Below are 13,530 nucleotides of genomic sequence, written 5' to 3' on the forward strand. Positions count from 1 at the left end.
GCTTCAACGAACACATCGACAGGGTTACAAGAAAGGCGTATCAGATGTTGGGCTTCATCTTCCGCTCTTGCAAACGGTATCGTAAACCTGACAGTCTCATTACTTTGTACAAAGCGTATGTCCGTAGTCAGGTGGAGTATTGCACGGTGGTATGGTCACCGGTTTATCAGAATTCCATTGAAAAAGTTGAAAGAGTTCAGAGGAAGTTTACGCGAATGCTTTATCGAAAGTTCAATTGGAATTACGTCGATTATCCACAACGACTTGCGCGACTCAAACTTCCGATGTTAGAATCCAGGCGGTTCATTTCTGACGAAATTTTTCTATATAAAATGGTCAATGGTCGTTTCACAGTTGCCATGGATAATGATGTGGTCTTGTACAATTCACTTCGTCCGAGTAGACATGAAGCTCCAACGTTTTATCCGGCAACCTATGTATCGAACATTGAGAGTAATGCACCGATTATAAGAATGCAATCTAATCACAATGATCTTTTTAATAGCTTGGACATTTTTCATACATCGCTTAGTTCCTTCAAGGCTAAAGTTAAGAATAAATATGTTATGTGATTGAGACATTTTCTTAGTCGGTTTTTTTTTGTTGTCGAACTTGCTATATAATTGATTCTGATTTCCTTTTGATTATATTCTTATTTTTTGTATTTTTTCTTTAATTGTTGATTCTGTTATTGGCTGTAACAGGCTGTTGAATTAACTCAATAAATAAACTAGGCCCCATCTTTTGGATGGGTCAGATCCCTTGACTGACTGACTACTTTTCTCAAGAAGATTTTTGTAATCCGAGCAAAAAAAAATCACTCTAAAAGTATATAAAAGTATACCAGGGTATGCGTACCCTACTTTCGATACAAAACACGTATATGAGAAATTCCAGCACTTGATCATATACTGGCTCATACGTATTTTCAGTACTTAAGAGGCATCGATGATTTGCTGAAAAGTATACATTTGGGTGATTTTTAAATACTGTCTTTTGGTGATATATTTCCACCAAAATTATCATTTTTCAAGTATGTACGACCGCAATAACGACCACGAATGTGTTAGCTTTCAACATAAAATAGATTTGGTTGTAGCAGTTTGACCAACCCTGAGAAAACTGAGCAGTTTATGAAAATTTCGGTACACTGGTCACTTTTTTCATAACTGGTCAAGTGACTACAACCAAATATACTTTCTGTTGAAAGCTAATACATTCGTGGTCGTTATTCACGCCGGTAGTGCGGTCGAAATTCAAAATGGAAAGTGCGGAGGTCTTTCTAACGTAGCGTCATTTTCATACAATGAAGCGTTGAAATGTATTTTTCGGTTCACTTTTTCATCGAATCGTTCACTTAAAATTCAAATTTTAGGCACACTTACGGCGTGAATTGCGGTCGTGTGTTTTGAAAAAAGGATTCTGATGAAAAGATACCATCAAAAAGGCAGCACGAGATACAGACCCTGGAAAGAGGCGAATTTCTTGCTTACATATTGAATAAAAATGAAACTCGTGTGATTACGGCCCTCGCTTCGCTCTGGCCGCAAAGTTCACACTCGTCCAAACTTTAATTTTTTTCTTATCATCGATATAAAGATATTACACACACAAAATTTTGGAATGAATCCTAGAATATTACTCCAGTATATTCCATTAACAAGCTTAACCCAAAAATGTCTTTCTTAGTGGGATAATTGTCTTTTGTGGACCATTAAGAATTACTCATCTAATAACACGATAATATCACGGGACGATACAAAAATTCTTTTAGGAATATCTCTGAGATCGCCCGACCGTCATAGCCCAACTTTGAACTTATCCTCGGGAATGGAATTCCCCGTTGAATAAAAAAAGTTTTTGAAATCCGTTGTGGATTACGTCAAGCTATCGTGTTATCTAGGAACGAGACAAAAATTCTTTTGGGAATATCTCTAAGCTCACCAGCCCGTTACGACCCATCTTCGAACGTAGCCTTCGTAATTTTATTCCCTGTCGATTAAAAAAAAGTTTTTGGAAATCCGTTGAGGATTACGTCAAGTTATCGTGTTATTAAGGAACGAGACAAAAATTCTTTTGGGAATATCTCTAAGATCACCAGCCCGTTACGACCCATCTTCAAACTTAGCCTCAGCAATTTAATTCCCCGTCGATTAAAAAAAAGTTTTTGGAAATTCGTCGAAAACCCATCTTCGAACTTAACCTGAGGAATTTAATTCCCCGTCAAATAAAAAAAAGTTTTTGGAAATCCGTCGAAAACTACTCGAGTTATCGTGGAATCAAGGGACGAGACAAAAATTCTTTTGGGAATATCTCTAAGAACACCCGACCGTAATAGCCCATCTTCGAACTTAACCTCATTAATTTAATTCCCCGTCGATTAAAAAAAAGTTTTTGAAAATCCGTTGAAAATTACTCAAGTTATCGTGTTATCAACGAATCATGAAAGTGTGACAAACATTTTCTGTATTTAAGGTTTTTGGTCATACATTCATGCATTTTCAATCATAGTAGTGATCATTGTGTGACAAACATTTTAGGGTGTTTATCATCCGTAAGACCCATGACTTTCAGTCAAGGGAATAAGTAAATAAATAAGGACTGTGTAGCTATATTATTCGATCACAATGAAGTTTTGAACAAAACTTATGAAATATTTTACATTTGCTGGCATTTACTAATCAGCATTTTTAGTCATTTTATGGAACAATTTTGGTTGTCATAATTGTTTCAAAATAGTGAAAAACAACCAAATGGTTGGTAACTTAATTGTTTTGAAAGAAAGAAAAACCAACAAAATTTGTTCAATTCTTTTTGGACAACCGAAAAATTAAAAATTGAAAGAAAAACGACCCAAAATTGGACATAATTTTTCTGGGATTCCAAATCGAAATCTTGAACACCGAGTATTTTCAGTTTTACAGATTTTTGCAAAAGAAGCTAGCACATTTCTATTTTAAAAATTTGGGTTTAAGAAAATGTTGATACGAAAGAATAAAAAAATCACAATGAAGCGGTAAACAAGTCGCGAAAAAAAAAGTTTGAAAAGAAATATCAAAAGAATTTCCCACGAAGCCAAAGATTATGATTTTCAAAAGCCGCGTTCTCAGAAAAAGCGAGGGACCAACTAAGAACTGTCATCTTATGTATTCTTGGTGCCCGACGGTTTTCACGAATGTCAGTCAATTTTACTTCTAATTCACTAACTGTTCTTCATTTTTAACGAATACTATTTACTTCGACTCGCAAAACTCTAAGACTTTACAGAAAAAGCCAACATTTCTGCCACAGGTCGAGAGATATACGCAAAATACACCACTACGGCCGAGGAGCACATTTTTAGCTCACTACGAGGAAGTGGTGTATTTGCCAGTATATCTATCACATCAACAAAAATAACTGCCAAAACACCTCGTTGGCTGGAGCTAGCCTCCTTTTCTTTCAAAAAGCCAAGAAAAGATATGTACGAGACTTAGTCGCACCTACTTTAAGATTTGTTCCTTTCACATGAATATGAGTCCCATACAATTGCTGAATATGGGACACACAGCTATATTTTTTATTTCTAAAATATGGGGTCTGTACCCTCATAATAAAGCATACAGTTATATTATGCATAATGTACCGATAATATGTGTTTCTAGTCCATATTATGGGTATACAGCTTATATTATAGGTATATTAACCATATCAAGCAAATATGGGCACAGTTGCCATAATATTATGGATCTCTTATTCTCTTATCTATATTATAAGGCATGCAGTTACAATATCCGGCACTTTTTTAGCCCCGTACGAAGTACTGGGGGCTTATAAGATTAATATGCCGTTTGTAACACGTCGAATTGGAAGCAGACAGTAAGGGCAAAGCATTTGGCTATGTTCATAGATGACGAATCAGCAATAAAAAAAATGTCCGTCCGTCCGTCCGTCCGTCCGTCCGTGACCCCTCTAGCTTGAGTAAATCACAACCTTTTTTCAAAATTCTTTTTTTCCCCGACTGGTATCGACAAAAGTAAGGTCAAGTTCGAAAATGGGCATGGTAGGGTCGGCCCCTCCAGAGCTAGGGCCCTATAGGTGTTTTTCAGTCTTTGGACGATATCTACCGAAATACGCACGCAATAGCTGCTTGTGATATATCAAATGAAAGGTATTGACGAGTGGAACAAAGTTGCTGAACATTGTTTTTGGGTAAGATGCAACGTGGGCTTGTTGGGAGGGCTCAAAGGTCGTTACTCGGCCTTAAGTGTTTTTTGCACATAAATCGAGTAAATCTCATCCGATTTTGCTAGATTTAGTTTTTTATGGAAGATAATTGAATACCGAAAAGAACGTGGCGGAAAAAGTTTCAAATTTGGGCCCTTGGACTAAGACCGCTACTCGGTCCTAAGTGTTTTTTGCACATAAATCGAATAAATCTCATCCAATTTTGCTAGTTTTTGTTTCATTTGAGAGATAATTGAATGCCGAATAGAATGATGGCAAAAAAAGTTTCAAATTTGGGCCCTTGCACTAAGGCCGCTACTCGGCCCTAAGTGTTTTTTGCACATAAATCGAGTAAATCTCATCCGATTTTGCTAGTTTTTGTTTCATTTGAGAGATAATTGAATGCCGAATAGAATGATGGCAAAAAAAGTTTCAAATTTGGGTCCTTGGACTAAGGCCGCTACTCGGCCCTAAGTGTTTTTTGCACATAAATCGAGTAAATCTCATCCGATTTTGCTAGTTTTTGTTTCATTTGAGAGATAATTGAATGCCGAATAGAATGATGGCAAAAAAAGTTTCAAATTAGGGCCCTTGGACTAAGGCCGCTACTCGGCCCTAAGTGTTTTTTCCACATAAATCGAGTAAATTTCATCCGATTTTGCTAGTTTTTGTTTCATTTGAGAGATAATTGAATGCCGAATAGAATGATGGCAAAAAAAGTTTCAAATTTGGGTCCTTGGACTAAGGCCGCTACTCGGCCCTAAGTGTTTTTTGCACATAAATCGAGTAAATCTCAACCGATTTTGCAAGTTTTTGTTTCATTTGAGAGGTAATTGAATACCCAATGGTTGCCAAAAATTTTGGGTTTCTAAAATAATGTCGTAAATTGTTGGTTTTATTTGAAAGGTACTTCGTACGGGCTTTCGTAATTGCGCTATGCGCAATTTTAAAAATGAACAGTTTCAGTAAATTTGACAATGCCCAACTTGACTTGCATTTTGGTAACAGACGCATTAGAGGGTTGTAGACGTATTAGGGTTCCGGGCTTATTAGGGCTACGGACGTATTATGGTTGCGGACGAAATAGGATTACGGGTTGTACGGGGCTAAGTCGCAGCAAACGCTCCGACTGTTCTGATGCCTTGTTTTCAGTGTATTCTCACATTGCGTGGTATGGAATTACGCAATTTTATTAATATCTTGCTTCAATTTTTATAGCAGGATATTAATAAGATATTAATAATTAACTGCACAATGTGCGAATATCATCTACGATGTTTATTTCCAATGAAAGTATAATATATAGGTATGTTCAACGCACTGTCTAGCACCGAAGCTGACTTTGACGTCACTCAAACAGAGAACTGAACCGATCAAAGTTGGCTTTTTTTTCATACAATGGCTATCAGGGTAATTCCATGGTTCGTTGCGTTACAAATTTCGTTATCTGTGAGTCATAAAGTTAATTGTGTTGGCTATGTTTTGCGGTAACAAATCAGTCTATAAATTTTCTAATACTCAGGACACAGTGCTTTCATACTAACAAGAATTGGAATTTTTAGCCTGCGAAGTATGAATTGTGTGATCGCAAAAGTCGGCGTTTAGTTGCGTTACACGTTTGTGACTTTTCGAAATATTTTCACCAAATAAAAACTGATTTATGTAAACTTTTTTTCCCTGAAAGCTATGGTCAAGACGCGCAGTTTAAGCCCAATATGAGGTTGGTAGCCCAAAATTTGTGGGAGATATGTCAAAAAAAGTGATATTTTTCGGAGGTCATTAATTGCCAGCAATTTTTTTTTTCGCAATTGGTGGTTGTTACATAGAAAATGTTGCTTTGGCTCAAAACCGTTTAAAAAAATGGTTTTAAAATTTTACTCACCCAACTGATTCTAAAATTGACTAAAAGTTATTTTTCTCGTGAAGTCATATTATATGCTGTAGCTTTCGAATGGCACCGATCTTCAGTTTTTATTTGGAAAAATGTAATTTCGGCAACGCTTGGGTCGAAGTGATTTTACCTTACTTCAAAGCAGAATGAACCAAAAATCTTCAAAAAAAAAATAATTTTGTGTCATTTGGAGCAATTGTGGAATTGTAGCGTTCACGCATCTACAGGAAAACAAATTTACGAAAATCATTTTATCTCGGATATCTCGGAATGTCTAATACAAACGAACACTTTTTGGTCATATCTCCCCGAGACCGAATTTTAAAATGACCTCATATTGGTGTCAAACTACGCGTCTTGTCAATAGCTTTCAGCAAAGTTTAGTGAAATCGGTTCAGGTTTCGTGAAATAAGCTAGAATTTTGAAAAATTTGCTGAAAACAGCATACATTTTTATGGTGGTATCTCCCCGAGATTTTTGGCCACCGAACTTAATCACTCACATTTTACACGAAAATATCACTAATCATCGACATCCATTCTACGGAGTATTTCATTCCGTTGCATGGCTACTAGATCAGTGAAGGGATATTTTTCTTTCATTGTGTGTAATGAAGTAATGAATAAGCATATTATTGGCAAATATGGAATAATAGTACATTACTGCTATAAGGCTGTATATAAGAGACGTGTACGTATACGAGCGCTTGCGCGAGTATTAGTACGAGTCTCTTATATACAGCCTTATATCAGTGAGGTATTTTATCGCAGTAGGCAAACATCTCTTTTTCTAGTGATGTAATTTTGCTTGCAAAAACGTTAGCACTCTAGGGTAAATTTGTTTACTCTTATGTACGTCGTGTATATAGGGCACAATACACACACACCGTATGCGATAAAATAGCGTATTCACCTCTGTCCAAATGTTTGTTTAGACACTTGGGGTTATACCATTCGCCTTCGGCTCATGCAATAAGTGTCTAAATAAACATGTGGACAGAGGTGAATAATCTACTATTATTGCATTGCGGTCTATATATCGACATTAAACACTGTTTTTCAGAGTATTATACCAAACATTATTTCTCTCAATTATTCCATTGATATGACGTCATTATTATTTATCTAGGTAAATAAATCCTACATTAATATGTCGATAAGTTGGTCGTTTCTGCAATACAATAAAAGAAAATATGATACCGGAGAATATTTTCAGCGTAATACTCTCTTGTATATTACACAAATACTCGTTGCACTCGTATTTTGTGTAATATACACGAGTGTATAACGCTGAAAATATTCTCCGGTATCATAATCTACTAATACTTTATGCACTTTATTTGACTGAAAACAAAACACACATTCTGTGTGTATATAAACGCGTCATCTATGTACCTTTACAGTTCAACTATAAAACTTATACACGCGACTATAAAGCGTATGTAATGGCTTATATATTTGATGTTTATACGTGAATCGCAAAGCCTTCTTTATATCGAGGTTTACGGTCAGATAAAGTAAGTTTTTTAAGCGAGAAATATATAAAATTAAAAATAATTACGAAAATAATGGTATTCTGATATTAATGAACTGCGTAGAACTTAAATGAAATTTAGTGAATTTTCATGAAATTCGTGAAATTTCATGAATTTAATGAAATTTGTGAAACAAATTTTGAAAATATGCCCTGATTTGATTCAAATACCTTTGGTTTGAATTAGTTCATTGGAAAACTAATTTGTTTCAACTTTTTGAAATGGCGAGAAATCAATTACAATTCTTGTAAGATTACAAAATAATTATTATTAGAAATAATTAAGTAGACCACTTCTATCAGCAATCAATTTGTTAAGGTCACAAATTATGGCCAATTTATATTCCGTAGAAATTTATAATGCATACAAGTTAATAATGGAATATGCAGTGCATATTATGCACGCCTGCTCAAAGTGTTCATTTTGACGTTTAAAAAGTTACCGAGTCGAAGGCGGTAAAATCGACAAAATAAATATTTTGGACATAGGTGCATAATCAGCTATTATTTACCTACACACACGGATTTTTGAAAACCGACACATTTTCTGTTTCTGTGGTTTACTTGAGTTTCTGATTTCTCCATATAAAAATACGTGCAAAATTCACAAAAAAAAACCAGTAAATCACAAAACAGATAATGTGTCGTTTTTCAAAATTCCGAGAGTAACAGATATATTATCGAGATAACACTAGGCAACACAGGTCATGTACACGGATGGTGGCATAGTGCGTTGGATTGGTCTTGGTGCCCTGAATATGGAACACACCTCCGTTCGTCCCAGTGACGTACGTCTGTGTGTAGACGTAACCCACTCGAATATTTGACAACGAAAGTGCACCGATCCGGTCGGTGTTTGGTGTGGTAAGGTATTCGGACCTCCTGAGTTCAAATAACAACTCCATTGGTCTCGATCACCTATATGTGGTTCAGACCGGAAAATGTTTTACCCACACAGCCAAAAAAATTTCTGGTCTGAACCACAGATAGGTGATCGAGACGAATGGAGTTGTTAATTGAACTCAGGAGGTCCGAATACCTCACCACACTAACGGCCGACCAGATCGGTGCACTTTCGTTGTCATATATTCGAGTGGGTTACGTCTACACACAGACGTCACTGGGACGAACGGAGGTGTGTTCCATATTCAGGGCACCAAGACCAATCCAACGCACTATGCCACCATCCGTGTACATGACCTGTGTTGCCTAGTGTAATAGTACTTTATTTCATATGGAGTAGGATCCTCGAGCGACAGCGAGAATCCTACTCCATATGAAATACAATGCTTTATTGCATGAGCGAAAACGAGACAACAACTTATGACTGTTTTGACAGCAAACTATTAATGTATGAATTAGCGCTCTAGATAAGTAATTTTTCGGGTAATCACACCGCGAATGCAATAATTAGTTTTATATGTTTCTGTGTGGTATGACTTGCATTGCGCATCATCTCGGAGAGGGAGTTTGGGTTTATCTTTGTATCGACCAATACTCTCAATATACCAATACTCTAGCAAACAAACTACTTTTATTAAGGCGATGAAAGAATCAAGTAGCCTTTGGAATTTACATATAAATTACGGCGTAGTCAGTCAAAATGTAGAATAGTGTTTGTAGAATACAAAGAAATAAGGTGTGAATTTGACACATAGAGGTGAGAGTTTGTTTGCTAGAAAGAGTATTGTGTCGACACATAAAATGATATGCACCTGTGTTCAAATGTTTATTTTGACGAGTTGGATTATGATCCGCGCCTTCGGTTTAGGAACACAATCACCAACTCGTCAAAATAAACATTTAAAATTGTCTAGGTTCAGAAACAAAATCCCGTGTATATTGACTCGTATATTGTCCCACTACATTTACGCAAATGAAACAGCAATATTTTCAATTGAAGAACTTCCGCAAATATATTTTCTTCTTTTTCAGCCTGTTTCTATCCACTGCTGGATGTAGGCCTCCCCAATTCTCTTCCATTCTGAACGATCCGTTGCCACTTGTTGCCAATTTGCGCCTGCAATTCGCTTTATACTATTATTCCATTTCTCTCGTGGTCTACTTCTAGGTCTTGTTTTATGTGGTCTCCAGTTCATGATCTTTTTGGTCCAACGTTCGTCCGTCCCTCTTGCAATATGTCCCGCCCAGCTCCACTTTAAAGATGCTATTCTTTCCATGACATCAACGACTTTTGTTTGTTGTCGAATCCATTGATTTGTCATTCTATCTCTGAGCGTAATTCCAAGCATACTCCGTCATGGCCAGGGATGTTTCTGACTCACTTTTCTCACTTTTTCCAACTATTTAGAAAATCTGAAAAAGTGAGCAACTTTTTGCACCCAAAACCAACTATTTCAACTAAAAACTCACTTTTTCTCTTAAAATCATATTTTTTCAAATTATTAGGCGCATATTTTTGAGTTAGGTCAGACTCTTTTCTTCAAAAGTTTTGCCTTCGGCGCTATTTATTGTTAATACTTTTGAAAAAAATGTCTGCCGCATTTAGATTCATTTTTAATAGTCAATTTTATGAGCCTAGGAATGAACTGCAGAATCCCAAAGCCGCTTAAAATTTCAGCAAATTTGTCGGCTCATGATAGCCAGTACAACCAAAACTAATATAGAATAGTGAATCTCTCTTTTATAGTCTAGCTCTGGAACTAAAGTTTTGCTTCCTGATGCTACGGCAGACTGTTTTTGAAAATAATTCTTCTATTTTTTTCTAAATCGTTGAATGTAAGGACAAATGTCTTACTGTGAGCTAGGAGAAACCAAACTTCCTAATTTTAAAAAGCTCGTAACCTTAAGCCGAAGATCAAAAATTGAAATTAAAACCTCAGACTAAAGATCGCAGATGGTATTCTGAGCGAGGAAAGGGTACAAAATTTTAGACTGAAATTACTTCGTTATGTACGTTACATGGTAAACACGAGCAGCGACATCTCCTACCTTGCATGTGGTAGAAATAGAAAGAAATAATGATGAGAGATAGATGCCAAGTTAGTAGAGGCAATTTGGACAGGTTCGACGTAAAACATAGTTCTAAGCAAAAAAATGTTCTATTGTATGCCTCGACACCCACTTTTACTCATTCTACAGTCACCAAAAGTGTGACGAAAGTAGTTCGTAGCCGCGATATGAAAAAAATGTGTCTGAATTACCAGGTAGCTAAAACAGTATAATTGGCCACACCTTCAATCATAAGAATTTCTTAAACGAGTTTGAACTCAAAAATATTTTCTCGGCTTTTTCGGAATATTATGAAGGTGGCTACAAAGTTTTATAAAAAACGAGCCATCAGAACAGTCGGAGCGTTTGCTGCGACTGAGCCCCGTACAAACCCGTATATCTATTGCGTACGTGACCCTATTGCGTCTGTCACCCTACTTTGACCGTAAGCCTATTGCGCCGGTTAATGTAGTTAAAATTATTATGAAATGTGTACATCTTACAAATTGCGCATAGCGCAATTACGAAGCCCCGTACGACGTTCCTTTCAAATGAAACAAAAATTTCAAATCGTCCTAAAAATTTTTTTTTTAGTATAAAGGCCCTAGTAGCGGCCTTAGTCTGAGGACCCAAATTTAAATTTTTTTTCAACTACATTCTATTCGGCCTTTGATTACCTTCCAAATGAAACAAAAATTACGAAAAACGGATGAAATTTGCTCGAGTTATATGTAAAATACACATAGGGCCCTAGTAGCGGCTTAGTCCAAGGACCCAAATTTAATTTTTTTTTCAACAACATTCTATTCGGCCTTTTATTACCTTCCAAATGAAACAAAAATTACGAAAAACGGATGAAATTTACTCGAGTTATATGTGAAATACACATAGGGCCCTAGTAGCGGCCTTAGGTCAAGGACCCAAATTTAATTTTTTTTCAACAACATTCTATTCGGCCTTCGATTACCTTATAAATCAAACAAAAATTACGAAAAACGAATGAAATTTACTCAAGTTCTATGTAAAATACACATAGGGCCCTAGTAGCATTTCACTTCTAAGGCCCTAACTCACGGTCCACTCACCCGATTTTAAAAAACTTTATTTTCCTGGATTGGTATTGACAATACCTATCACTTGCCATGTCATTTACATTTCCATCGTTTGTTTTGCCATAAATATCACCAAAAGACCTTAAATTACTTAGGTGGCCCTAACTCACGAAGGGCCGACCCGAATATGCCCTTCGATGTATGTGTTTCGAACTTAGCCTCACTATTGCGACTATCTTTCAGGGGGAAAAAAAATTTGAAATCGGATTTGATTTACTCAAGATATCGACGTGACGGACAGACAAAATTTTTATTGCAGATTCGTCATCTATGAACATAGGCAAACACTTTGCCCTTACCGTCTGATTCGAATTCCATCAATTACATACGGCATCGTAATCCTATAAGCCCCTTTGTACGGGGCTAAAAATCTGAACATTTTAGAGGATACGCCGAACAAATGTTTACTTAGAATGATTTTTAAATGGATTTAGAACTTGCAATAATTACCTCGACTAATCGACAAAAGTCGCCACAAGTAGAATTAGTATTTTGCATAACAAGGGGCGAAAGTAAAAAAATTCAAACGTGTGAAGTTTGCAGCCCGCGCCGCAGGCAAGGGCGGCAATCACACGATTTGAATTTTTTTACTTTTGCCCCGAGTGATGCATACTATTTTTTATGCCAAATACTGCGGAAGATTTGTATTTTCGGTCCGAAACAAAACATAATTTTAATTAAACTGTTGAGTTATCAACAAAATTTGCTGTAGAAACACCAAAATGCCGAAAAGCGCGGGGGTCCAGGGGGCGGGAGCCCCCTGGTATAAAAATAACAAGAATAGACCGGCTAAAGCCTGGTGAGGTCTTTTTTCTAATTTCTGTTTGGAACTACCAACTACCAACTATTGGACCTACCAAAACTACCACATTTTCAAATTGCAATGTAAACTGTGAACTATCGGTTATCAGATAACAGATAATTATTATTTGCCTGGTGTTGATATGCTCATGGTGGCTTTGCAATTTTGAATGTCAATCCAGCTCACAACTACCAAAACTACCGACTACCAAATTTTCGATTTATAAATAGGCGAGCAGTTAGAATAACTTCGTCAGTCGGTGCGTAGTTCTCGAATAGTAAACATCTCTTCCCCAAAAATTACGTTTGGAAGTGAATTATAGCCTTGGTAGTCCAACTACCAACTACCAAATTTTCGAATTGCAATGTTAACTGTGAGCTATCGGTGATCAGATAACAAATAATTATTATTTGCCTGGTGTCGATATGCTCATGGTGGCTTTGCAATTTTGAATGTCAATCCATCTCGCAACTACCAACTACCAAAGCTACCGACTACCAAATTTCCGATTTATAAATAGCCGAGCATGTAGAATAATTTCGTCAGTCGGTGCGTAGTTCTCGAAAAGTAAAGATCTCTTCCCCAAAAATTACGTTTGGTAGTCAATTATAGCGTTGGTAGTCCAACTACCAACTACCAAATTTTCGAATTGCAATGTTAACTGTGAGCTATCGGTGATCAGATAACAAATAATTATTATTTGCCTGGTGTCGATATGCTCATGGTGGCTTTGCAATTTTAATGTCAATCCATCTCGCAACTACCAACTACCGAAGCTACCGACTACCAAATTTCCGATTTATAAATAGTCGAGCATGTAGAATAATTTCGTCAGTCGGTGCGTAGTTCTCGAATAGTAAACATCTCTTCCCCAAAAATTACGTTTGGTAGTCAATTATAGCCTTGGTAGTCCAACTACCAACTACCAAATTTTCGAATTGCAATGTTAACTGTGAGCTATCGGTGATCAGATAACAAATAATTATTATTTGCCTGGTGTCGATATGCTCATGGTGGCTTTGCAATTTTGAATG

Source organism: Bradysia coprophila (genome assembly GCF_014529535.1).
Source record: "Bradysia coprophila strain Holo2 chromosome X unlocalized genomic scaffold, BU_Bcop_v1 contig_562, whole genome shotgun sequence".
In the NCBI taxonomy this organism is placed as follows: Eukaryota; Metazoa; Arthropoda; class Insecta; order Diptera; family Sciaridae; genus Bradysia; species Bradysia coprophila.